Genomic DNA, 13,189 nt, shown 5'->3' with positions numbered 1-13,189 from the left:
GGTCTCAATAATGCTAGTATGGGTAAGGCTACCAAACCTTCCCTTTCCTTTTTGGCACCACAAGGTTTTAAAAGGAAAATAGGAACACCCTATGGCCATTTGAAAAAATGGACATCAAAAGAATGGAGAAAATATTATTTACCTTTGCCAAATTCTGTGTAGAAATAGACCTAAGTAAAGGTCTACATGATCGCATTCAAGTGAAACATAAAAACTTCCAGTGGACCCAACATTTGGATTATAAAAATAAACATTTAGATGTCGATCATGTCACCAAACATGACATTTGTAGAACACATACCCACAAGCAAAATAGAACCCAAAAATGAAAAAGGGGCAGGCTTGCAAAACAAAAGTATGGCAACCTTCTGATCCCTACCTCATGGTGGAGGAAGAAGAAGAAATCATGGGAAAACCTATAAACCAAGAAGAAGGGGATGCTTCAGTCTAGAATGATAATGCAACCTACAAGCATAATTGTACAGAATTAGAAGAGACCCATGAATCAGAACAACAAAAAAACTCTTGCACACATGGAGCATGGAACAGTGGGCACAAAGAGAGTTTATGGTTATGAAAATTCAGATTTAGACAAAGAAATCCCAACAAATATAACTGGAAGCGATTGGGAAATGGTTCTAGTCAACCCCAACTCAAAGGGATTAGAAGGTCTAGAAAAAGAAAGGCAAGGAAGAGAATTTAAGTGATTACTACCACACTTAACTTCACAAGTTCCTGTTATTTTTTCATTTTTTTTCTTTTGCACATAAACCGAAAGCTTACTCTTATTGAATGAGGTTAGTATCTGCAAAATGTGATTCCATTCCTTTTTTAAAGTTGAATAAAATTACGATTTTTTTCTTTGATTAAAAAAAAAAAACTTATTTAAATAATTCTACATATATGCCTGATCTAATAGATAAAGCTAAATATAAAGGACTAGATTGTATTTAAACCTATGTTTTCTAAAATATGCATGAACCAAAGTATTACAAGGTAAGAGCCCATGAAACCTTTCAATTCTCTTTGTAAACTAGGGGATATTTTATTTTCATTTTCATTAAATCTAGAAAATCTTGACTCCTTCAATGATGGGGCGAGATTGATGTGTAAGAGTTTAACTCGTAGGTTATGTCGATTTTCCCACTATCAAAATTTGCACAATTTTCTTTGAAAGTTTTATGGTATCAAATCTGTAGAATGCTTTTTGAGGTTTTTTATTAACAATGTTTTAGGGAATATTATTGTCCAATCTTTTTCATTCAATATGTTTATTGTTCTCCGGGAAAACATTATTTTGAAATGATGTTATGCAGAAAGCTCACATCCATTGTTTTTCACTCAATGTTGGAATATTAATTCCTACTTGTCTCAGTTGTGACTTTCTATGTAAAGAGTATGTTCCTATTCTATAAGAGTGGTTTCCCTAGTTTGGTGTGTGGTTGAGATATTCTCTCAACCAACAGACTGTATGTCCAAGATAGTACTCCTTTATATATGTAATATGATATTTGATTAATGAATGCGAAGATAATTTGCACTATCGAGTTTTATCATGGTATCAAAGCCCCTGAGGGCCTGACCCCTCCTAGGCTAAGGAAATAAGTGAGTATATTTTGTAGTTTTTGTTTTTCCATCAACACAGACTTGTGGAGTTGTGGCATACGTCGTGTATGCATGTTCTCATATTTAAATCTTGTAGTGGTGTGATGCAATAAAGTGCTGGAGGTTCTAATTGTGGAGATGGTTGTCCAGCGTGAACTGCATGGGCAGGAAAGTGACTATTTTTTGGAGTTTAATGGTGTCTTATTGGGTCCAGTTAGAAACAACAAATCTCGGAGTTTAATTTTGCAGTTTTCTCCTAGCCTCATGACAGTTTAGCGATTCTGGGGCCTTTTGCAATAGAAATGCGATGAAACATTCATCTCAAATCTTCGGAATGGGATCGGATTCAATGTTTTCTGCAATGTTGATCCTTTTATTTTCGATGGCCTTTCTGATGGGATTCTTGCTTTTTTGTTCAGCTGAGATCCAACACTCAGAGATCAGATCTGACAATCGGTCAATCATCCCTTTCGACGAATTCAGATTCACGCACAGAGGTCACCTGGAAATCCATGTAAACGTCCCCTCCTACAAGAACTTGAAGGGGGAGAAGGTTGACCCTGCTTACATGGGGTTGTTCCTGAGCACCAGAGATGCCTAGTGTTATAGACATATTTGGGCACTTCAACCCCAATCTTATATGTCGATAAACTAGGGCTCTTTAACCCCTAAAAGTGTTGTTTCATACCCTAAAAGATCATGGTCAATTGATTACATCATTCCCCAAAAGTTCCACCTGAAAAACAATCCAGAACTGGCCAAAACAGGACCATACTGGCTGCTCCATTGTCAGGGTGCGATGCATACTAACTTCTACACTAGCCAGGTGCGATGCATACTGAAGAGGCCTTCTGTGGGGTGTGATGAGCAAGAATGGGCAAATGTCCGAGACAGTTTGCTAAGTGGATGCTCATGGAATCTTCTAGAAACTTCTCCTATGACACTTACCTCTCTGAATTTGCCCAGGGATGAGTAAGATATCCAAGAAATATCCAAGTGGAACCAAAAACAACAAGTGGAATGACACTAATCAAAAACCTAGAGATGACTCACACCCTTGCATAAATCTATAAATGGATCCCTCGCCTGAGAGATCTGGAGGCTGGAATTTTGTAATTTGTAAGGAAGTGTTGATAGTTTGTATCTGAGAAAGAGCATTGTATTGTTGGGTGATCTTGATTTTCATGAGGTCAAGAGGGCTTTGATGCTGGATCAGATAGCTGGGTTGTAATTCTCCCTTCTATTTAATAAAGTTCTTTGAGTTTTCCTCCGTACAATCGTGTATTTGTGAATGTTGTTATTTGTGAATGCCATTGTATGTTCATTGTATTTCTAATTCTGCAATGCTTATGATATAATAGATCAAGGTGCTTTGATAGTTCTTTGTTACTGTGTTTCTATAAGTACTCTCCAAGCGGGATAAGTATGGAGAGGATTTGCAAGCTCTATCAAGGGGGAGAGAGATCAAGCAAGGAGTTAAGCGGAAGATCCAGGTTGATTCCTTTGCCTCTCTCTTATCTATCATACATAGAGGAAATCGCAAATTGCTTTGAACTGTTTGTTTCTAGGGTAGCTGCCAATCCTAGAGGGCTAGTCGCTCGAAACGACACTATTTTTCCCATAAACATCTAGGATCACGTTCTGCAAGATCTGGAGCACAGCGGAATCCACTGTGTACTCGAGAGTAAGCTCATCGTACACCTCTTTACATTCAAGGATTTGGACAATTTTACTTACTATAACAAAACCTTCCGAGGTTTCGAGGAAAAACAATATACTATGGTCTTTGTCAATTGTATCCCCGATGTTGTGGTTTCAATGGATGTAAAGGTTGTTATGTATAATCTTAAGGGATTCGGTGATAGCACCAAGGATTATATTTCAGCTGGTGAAACTGATCTAGGTGGATATTGGTGGCCACCCACCAAGTCCACTTGGACCCCCACCATTGTTTCTTTCAGCTTTTCAATTTCCTTAATTGTAGCACAGTTTACTATTTTTAGCAATTTTTTGGGTCCTGAACTTCCAGAGCCATTTTGAGGCCCTAAATGACTTTTTTTTGGGAAAACTGGGAGCAACATGGGTCCATGGACTGATGTTTCTCTTTCTAAAGTTGAAGTTCTCCGATAGATCTTTCTAATGAGATATTGTGCGCATCAAACCGAGATCGTATGCCAAAGTACGACCCTAGGAAGTTGATGCACCAATTTACCCAAACGGGGCCCACAGTTTGGTGTTTCATCTTCTAGGGTTAGGTTTTTGGATTTTTAGGGTTTTCCATTGTTTCTCAACAATAAATAGGCCTTCGAGCTTCATTGTAAGACAGTTCAAAGGCATGTAGCCGCCACATCTCTTCTTAGAGATAAGCTACCGTCGCCCTAGCTAGTTTATTTCCATTTTTGTTTGTAAGCATATTTCAGTATTTTACATTAATGAAATGAAGTATTATTTCCGCTGCATCTTTGTGTATATGGTTATCTCTGTATTTTGTTGCATTCCTGTTTAAATCTGGATCAGTGGTATCAGAGCCATCTGCTTTTCTCTGTTTTTCTTTACATGTCTCCAACGAGGTCGAGATATGATTTAGGGCTTGAACTGGTCGAACCTTTGCAAGACCAGCCTCACAAATCCCGACAGCCTCCCATGGTGGATGAAAAGAAAGACGAGGGTGTTGGTGTCCGAGTATGAACAAATTATTCAATCTCGTTTCCTACATTAATTCATCAATCCGGGTGCGTACACTTTTCAAGGTAACACGCAAGGTATATATAAGAGCAAGGTTACAATATTACATTGACCAAGGGTTCGTGACTAAGAAATTAAAGCATCGTTGTAAGAGTAATGGAAATTAAATTGCAGAAAGAAAAGCATTCACAACAATCTATGGAAATATGTAATAGCAATAAAGAAAATACAACAAGTAAAACAATATACATAAAAAGGACACATGCACAGCACCTGATCAGAAGAGCGGGCCCAACTCCATGGTCATGGTTGTGCTTAACTCACATATTTGAGAAAAATATCAGAAGGCTAGAAATTTCATTAACAAGAGTTCCACTGTTACAAGGCTCAATTCTTACATTAGCTAGCTCCCCTCTCTCTTTGAATTATGTCTTTTAAATATACAAACATCCAAAGGAAACTTGCAAAAAACTAATCTTAATATTCAAGATGAGATCTAAGAGATCTTTTCCATCATGATTCAGCTAGAACAAGTCGAATTTGGTTATTACAATTGGGCAATTCTGGAAAACGGTCGCAATAGCAAATCTGCAAATATGTCCTTCGAAGAACCTTTATTTTCTCCCAATAAAAACCGAATTTCTGAAAACTGCTTACTGGGAAATTGATTTGGTCCGTTCTGAACAAAACCCATGTCTCGGATTTTCCAAATTCGCTTTCATTTGCCCAAAACGTCCAACACAAAACTATCACTTCTTATGCCAGCGAATTCCTGAGTTGGAATATCTAATTATCTGTTGAAGACCAAATCTGCAATCTGGAAGAGATCTTAGAGGCTAAAATCATGAGTGAGGTCATAAAGAATGAATAATCCAGAATCATGCATAATAATCATTAATTATTAATAATAAATGAGATCAGATATTATTTATCCATAAGAGCATAAATGATTATGAAATGGAATTATATAATAAATTATGGTAAATAATGTGATAAAAGAATAGTGGAAATAGATGAAATGAATGTTAAGAAGTGGTAACAATAATGACAAATTAAGAGCCCAACAGAGGGGGCAGGAGATCTTATCAAAATCTTGCTCGAAGAATCCCTCGAGCGACAAAGGAACGCAATGATGGACAACTTTGCCCAGATCCTTCAGCGGCTACCTAGGGGCGATGCATCGAATTCCAATAGCTACTCTGGAAACGCCACATTGTTTAAGGTACAAGTTAATTTTGAAATCCCCATATTCGAGGATCAGATAGACGCAGATGCCATCAATAAATGGTTAAGTCTGCTAGACGGTTATTTTTCTGTTCATGATTTTTCCAGTTAGGAAAAGATTATTTTCACTATTCTCAAAGCAGCCCCCCACATCAAGAACTAGTGGGAAACCTACTACGAATAGAAGGATGAAAGTACAGGCTCACTATTTTTGGCCACACCCACTTCGAATTCATTCCAAGATGCCATAAAGGAGCAGTACTACCCTGTCGGAAGCTATGAGGATCAATACATAAAGTGGACCAAGACGTGCCAGAGTTTACCAATATTTTTGATACCCTTCGCACAAAGTTGGGTATCAAGGATTCGGAGCAGCATTTGGTACTCAAATACCGCGGCTACCTGCACAAGTACATCCAGGAAGAAATAGAATTCCTGAACATCTCCTTGCTCGGCAAGGCATACCGATATGCCATCAAATTCGAGCAAAAGCTTAAATAGAGGAAGTGAGACTTTGGATCTGTGAATCTGAAGCAAGCGAAAGGTGCCCCCAAACTGCAGAACAAAGGATAAAGCCAAGGCGGGGCATCCAAGACAACCCGCCAAAGCTGCAAGCAAAGAACAACGTCGCGAAGCCGAAAAAGGACACGGGAAAGTGGTGTGAGTTCCATAAGAGCTCCACTCACAACACAAGTGAGTGTCGAGCCAAGCAGTCACTGATGGCTGAGCTAAAGGTTTCAGAATCAGATGCATGTTTCGACTCTGAGTCAGAACCCGACAAGGGGAATGACAAATGGAAGAAGATTATCGATGCGGAGCCCAACGCCACCGTTGCTACCACGAACATCCAGAAGGAGGAACCCGAAGATCCAGAGGAGGAGGAGTGTCTCTTCCACTCCCAGATGTGAGTAAAGGGCTCCCCACTACAGTTCATTATCAACAGCGGGAGCCAAAAGAACCTCATTTCGGCAGAGGTCATGAAGCAGCTGGGCTTACTGACCACAACACATCCACAACCGTACACCATCGGGTGGCTTCACCAAGGACAAGATCTTCACGTGAGCCAACAGTGTTGCCTTCCATACAACATCAAGCCCTTCACGGATGAGGTATTGTGTGACATTGCTCCCCTTGAAGTTTGTGATGTATTATTATGACAACCATACTTGTGGAAGCGACATGCTATGTATGAATCAAGGCCCTGTGTTGTTATTGTTACTTTGGGAAATAAGTTGTACAGGATACTGGAGGTAGAATCGCCTACTGCCATCTCTTTGGTTATTGCGAAACAATACAGTAAGCTCATTTCCAAAACCGGGAAATTTGTTTTCCTAATGATACGCCCTCAAGGAAAGAAGAAGATGGTGGCCACGACCTCCAGACAAGGCCCCTCCGCACGACAACTATAGATGGACAAGGTTGTGAAGGAGTACGAGGACATCTTCACCTCCCCCGCAGGGGTTCCTCTACACTATCAAGTCAAGCACTCCATAAATCTGACCCCAAGTGCGTCGCTGCCCAATGGGCCAATCTATCAGCACTCAGTTCTAGAGAACGATGAAATCAAGAGGTAGATTCAGGAGCTGCTATAGAAAGTTCACATCCATCCGAGTTCATCACCTTGTGGGAGCCCGATCATGTTGGTACAGAAGAAGGATGGGACTTGGAGACTCTGTATTGACTATCGGGCGCTGAACAAGATCATTGTCCATAATAGGTACCCGATCCCATAGATTGATGACCTCCTGGACCAACTGAAGGGGGCAAAATATTTCAGCAAGATCGATTTGAAGTCAGGATATCACCAAGTACCAATCGAACCCTCCGATGTGTGGAAGACTGCCTTCAAAGCCAAGGAGGGACTTTTTGAATGGTTGGTTATGCATTTCGGATTGACAAATGCTCCTGCAACCTTCATGAGGCTAATGGATGACATCTTGCGACCATTCACCAACTCATTTGTAGTGGTATACTTGGATGACATCATGATCTTTAGTCAGAGTTGGGAAGAGCACCTCCACCACATCCGACAAGTTCTCCAAACACTGCGGCAACACAAGTTATGTGCCAATTTGGAGAAATGCACTTTTGGCATGACCCAAGTTCAGTATCTGGGATACATTATTGATGAATAGGGGGTGCATGTGGATCCAACCAAGATACAAGTCATTCAAGATTGGCCATCTCCAACCACTTTGACAGAGCTCCGCAGCTTTCTAGGTCTTGCCAACTTCTACCATAGGTTCGTGTTGGGATTTTCTCATATCACTTGGCCCTTGAGTCAATTCACCAAGGGAGGAGTGAAAGCAAAATTCTTTTGGTCTGAATTTCAACAAAAGGCATTCACAGAGTTGAAAGATCGCCTCTGCTTGGCACCAGTGCTCGCATTACCAGACTTGCAACAACCATTTGAGGTCGAGACAGATGCCTTTGATTATGCTATTGGGGCAGTCCTTACTCAACACGGGCATCCAGTGGCATATCATAGTGAAACACTTTCAGACACAGTCTGGAAGTATCCCACTTATGATAAAGAGATGTATTCCATTGTGTAGGCCTGTCGACAATGGAAGCATTACATTTTTGGGAAGGAAACGATCATCCACATAGACCATCGACCCCTGTAGTTCATACAGACCCAAGGGAAATTGCAAAATGATCACCATCAGAAGTGGTCCACATACTTGCAACAGTTCCATTTGAATATCAAGTATAAGAAGGGCAGCACCAATAATGTTGCAGATTGCCTCAGTCGACCACCGATCATGGCATTAGCCACCATGCTCAACTCTTATGGCACAAGACTTCTGATTGGCCACTTCTCTACAAAAGCGACCTAGAATTCGGCCACACATACCAGACACTCTTGTTCCAGATTTTCACCTCCAGGATGCCCTATTATGCCACCTGGGTCACCTTTGTATTCCTTCAAGTAAGCGTGCCAAGATGATTTGGGAAGCACACTATGGTCAGGTTGCTGGGCATTTTGGGGTCGAGAAAATGGTGGTAATATTGTAGAATTATTTCTATTGGCTGAATCTTCAACAAGATGTCGGGAAGCACATCAGATCACGCACTACCTGCGCCCTTGCCTAACTGACCATCAAGAAGCAAGGCCTATATACCCCGCTACCTACCCCAAGTCGACCTTGGGAATCCATCTCCATGGATTACATGTCAGGCCTTCCTTCCACTAAGCATGGAAATGATTGTGTTTTTGTGCTCGTCGACAGGTTCGCGAAGATGGCCATTATGGCGGCCTACAAGAAGAATATCACAGTAGAAGCCACTACTAAACTCTTCTTTGAATGAGTTTGAGTACACTTTGGGATCCCACAGTCTATCATCTTAGATCAGGACAGCAGGTTCCTCAGTACATTTTGGTCCAGTCTCTGGTCGATGTTGGACACCAAACTCACTAAATCCAAGCCTTACATCCTCAAACTGATGTCCAGACAGAGGTTGTCAACATGATGATCGTACACATTCTGTGCATGTACAACTCAAAGCATCCACGCACATGGGACGAGGGCTTCCCCTATGTTTAGCACAGTTACAACCGGGCTCTCCACAGCTCGACTGGCCACAACCCTTTTTCAAGTGGGCTTGGGATTCCAGCCACTATGTCCCATTGATGTGGCCATGCCATTTGCAGCTACTCACGCAGATTCAGCTCATGTCTAGTCTGAAACAGATAAGGCAAACATCTTCATTGAGCACATCCAACATATTCACTAGCAGGTCCATGACATTTTGGAGAAATCAAATTCCAAGTACAAGCAGCGACATGATCAACATCGGGTGCCACACAAGTTTCAAGTGGGTGACAAAGTCTGGTTGCATTTGCAAAAGGAGCGCCTTACCAGAGCCTATCAGAAACTCATACCACTCTGATATGGTCCTTACACCATTACCAAGGCTGTGGGAGACAATGCATTTGAGCTCAGCATTCTCCCATTCCTTGGCCTGCACCCAGTGTTTAATGTGGACCACCTTCGGCCATACTTTCCACCATTACTAGACACATCTGACATTGCAAAATAGCTCACACCCACAGAGTTAAATCTAGATTGCATGGAACAAGCTACAACTAATCGGATCATGGACACACAGATCAAGCACACTCACCAGCAGAATATCCAATTGTATCGAGTTGTCAAATCATGCCAACTCCTTCACCAGGGCAAGTGGCTCACCAGGGACCGAGTTCAGCAGAAGTTTCCTCATCTCATGGAAGAACTTAACGCAATGGGGACCATTACTTCCTAAGGGGGGAGGAATGATCCAGGTGGATATTGGTGGCCACCCACCAAGTCCACTTGGACCCCCACCATTGTTTCTTTCAGATTTTCAATTTCCTTAATTGTAGCATAGTTTACTATTTTTAGCAATTTTTTGGGTCCTAAACATCCGGAGCCATTTTGAGGCCCTAAACGATGTTTTTTGGGAAAACTGGAAGCAACATGGGTCGATGGATCAATGTTTCTCTTCCCAAAATTGAAGTTCTCAGATAGATCTTTCTAACGAGATATTGTGTGCGTCAAACGAAGATTGTATGCCAAAGTTACGACCCCGGGAAGTTGATGTACCAATTTACCCAAACGAGGCCCATAGTTTGGTGTTTCATCTTCTAGGGTTAGGTTTTTGGATGTTTATGGTTTTCCATTGTTTCTCAACAATAAATAGGCCTTCGAGCCTCATTGTAAGACAGTTCAGAGGCATGTAGCCGCCACATCTCTTCTCAGAGATAAGCTACCATCGCCCTAGCTGGTCTATTTCCATTTTTGTTTGTAAGCATATTTCAGTAATTTACATTAATGAAATGAAGTATTATTTCCACTGCATCTTTGTGTATATGGTTATCTCTGTATTTTGTTGCATTCCTATTTAAATCCGGATCAGAAACCCTTCTTCTGAAGCTCTATTTTCCGTTGTTTTTGAAACATATTATGTTGGCTGGCGTTTGGATCTACGTGGTTGTTAGAAGCTGCCTGACGGCCTACAGGATCCATGTATTTATGGCCACACTCGTTTTCCTGAAAGCCCTTAATCTCATCTGTGAGGCAGAGGACAAGTCTTTCATTAAGATGACCAGAACAACCCATGGATGGGATGTTATGTTTTATATTTTCAGTTTTTTGAAGGGAATTATGCTTTTTACCCTGATTTCATTAATTGGCACTGGCTGGTCGTTCTTGAAACCCTATTTGCAAGGCAAGGAGAAGAAAGTTCTCATGGATTATGCTTTCGAGTTTATTATAGACAACGGTGGGCTTGACAGTGAGGATGATTACTCTTACATGGACAACGATGGCAGTTGTGATGCTTACAGAAAAAATTCCCATGTGGTGACGATCGATGGCTACGAAGATGTGCCTGAGAACGATGAGAAGTCGCTGAATAAGGCCACGGCTCATCAGTTGATTTTCCGCCAATATCAGAGAACTCTGGATAGTGTCTTTCTCATGCAACTGGAGGTTTACCGCCTTCTTCTTTTTCTTCGGGTCAAGTTCACAAAATTGGAGTTTGGGAAGGTAAACACATTGAGCCTGATCAACTCAATGTAAAAGTGCAATTTGTTAGAATTGCATACTTAAAAAAATTCCAATGAGAAACAAATTAATGTGGTATTTATAATTGTTTTGGAATTAGAAGCATTGAGCTTAGCTAACTCAATGGAGTGGTTTTGTTAGAATTAGCTACTCTAACAAATCATGCAGGTGAATCTAAGACAATTAAATCAGAAATAGAAAGAAGAGACCAAAGGCACTCGGTGGTCAAGGTTGAAGTGCAACAAATATTGATTTTGAGCAACAAAGACACAGGAAATTAAATAATGATGGACAACTAGGTGAAAGTTTGTGTGAGTTAGTGTGAGTTTGTGGAATAGACTCACTAGCATGATGTATTATGAGTCACATATTTAATTAGTAAGCAAGTCTAGGATGTTTTGTAGTGGTCTTTGTAAAATATGTACCTGGTAACTCCAAAAGTTGGAGTTGTGTTATAAGCCTTGTAAGGCATGTATATCCCCATACAGTTCGTGGTAATCTAAAATCACTTTGTATTTGCAGTGTTAATTCGTGGTAAGCCAAAAACCACATGTAAGAGTGAAGTAGGACAGAGATTCTTGTTGGCATGGTTTAGGGTTAGCTCAGAAAACCCTTGGCCTGGTTGAGTCGGGCCTTTGGTGGGCATTAGTGGCTAGAGGGCCCTAGTGGTAGGTTTGTAGCCCAGAGTGGATGGAGTGCCATAATGGCAAGTTTGTGGCCCAAAGTGGCTGGAGTGCCTTAGTGGCAGATTTGTGGCCCAAAGTGGCTGTGGTGAGCCTTCGTGGCTGTGTTGAGTCTTCATGGCTGAGTTGAGCCTTGGTGGATGTGTTTAGCCTTGGTGGCTAAGAGCCCTTGGTGGCATGGTTGAGGGTGATCCAATAAAACCTAGAGCATGGTTACAGGTAATTCGATAAAACCCATGATGATATTGGAGGGGGGTTTATAGGTATAGGTACATGTGTGCAGTTATAATGGTTGAAAAAACCATGTATGCGAAGGACATCCTACAAGACTGGCGGTTGCAGCGGTTAGTACCCATGCATTTCAGTGGATGGTTGCTCTTTTATATGGACATCAACATATTCTTTTATGTTTGACCACAACTAGACATTGCAAATTGATATTGAGACAAGTACTCATTAAGGGGGTGTGTTGGAATATTAATTCCTACTTGTCTCAATTGTGACTTTCTATGTAAAGAGTCTATTCCTATTCTATAGGAGTGGTTTCCCTAGTTTGGTGTGTGGTTGAGATATTCTCTCAACCAATAGATTGTGTGTCCAAGATAGTACTCTATATATGTAATATGATATTTGATTAATGAATGTGAAGATAGTTTTCACTATCGAGTTTTATCACTCAACCTATTTTGTACAATCCAAAATCTAAGAGAACATGTAGTGTATTTGATCCAAAATGGATCTTGTATAGACTTTTAAGTCTATGAATTTTCCTCATAGAGGAAAAATGAAAGTCAAAGGATGCTCCTAGAAATATTCTCATTGCAGAGATCTCTTCATTCTGAATCTAACACAATTTGAATGGGTGAAAATGGACTTCAGATGAAGAAGTTATTGTAAAAAGAAATTGCCCATTGTCCTTTAAAAATGAGGCATTTTCTTATTAAATGGGACTTAGAATAAATAAAGGCTTTCTAAAGGAAATCGAATCGGAAAGGCTCAAAGGGCGGACTTAAGCCAAAGGCATGAAGGATTCACGATGAGCGATATGCGATTAAATCGATCGGCGATCGGGCGATCAGAGGAGAGAGCACTAAGGGCCATGTGACGTGCAATTAGAAATTGCAATGAGCGATTGCAATCGGCACACCCAAAAGGGAAGGACCTGTAGCACTGCGATATATCGATATGCGATCAGTGATGGCGTCGATATGCGACAGTGCCGACTTGCGATTGCGATGATCGAAACTGGTGGATCGGCGTCGACGATATGAGGTCACATCGCAATATTCCATGGTATATGGAAAGAACCCCCAGGCCATTGCAATTGCGATTAGCGATCAGGACCCAGACCTGATAAGGATTATAGATGTGATTGCATAAATTTTGAGATCCGTATTTTCAGATTTTCTATGTATTCCTTTGTATTTGGGTTTTTTGACC

At 40.9% G+C, this 13,189-nt stretch overlaps 1 pseudogene; it reads left to right on the top strand.

Annotated features, from left to right (window-relative positions):
• The first annotated feature begins 1,939 nt into the window (after positions 1 to 1,939).
• On the top strand, positions 1,940 to 11,081 carry LOC149211117 (protein CANDIDATE G PROTEIN-COUPLED RECEPTOR 7-like; annotated as a pseudogene).
• The last annotated feature ends 2,108 nt before the right edge of the window (positions 11,082 to 13,189 follow it).

This window comes from Pinus tabuliformis, chromosome 1_2, assembly GCF_031772625.1.
Source record: "Pinus tabuliformis cultivar Carrire ecotype Pingquan chromosome 1_2, CPIR1, whole genome shotgun sequence".
Classification (NCBI taxonomy): Eukaryota; Viridiplantae; Streptophyta; class Pinopsida; order Pinales; family Pinaceae; genus Pinus; species Pinus tabuliformis.
The sequence above is the reverse complement of the archived record's forward strand: the minus strand, read 5'-3'. Positions and strand labels throughout refer to the sequence as shown.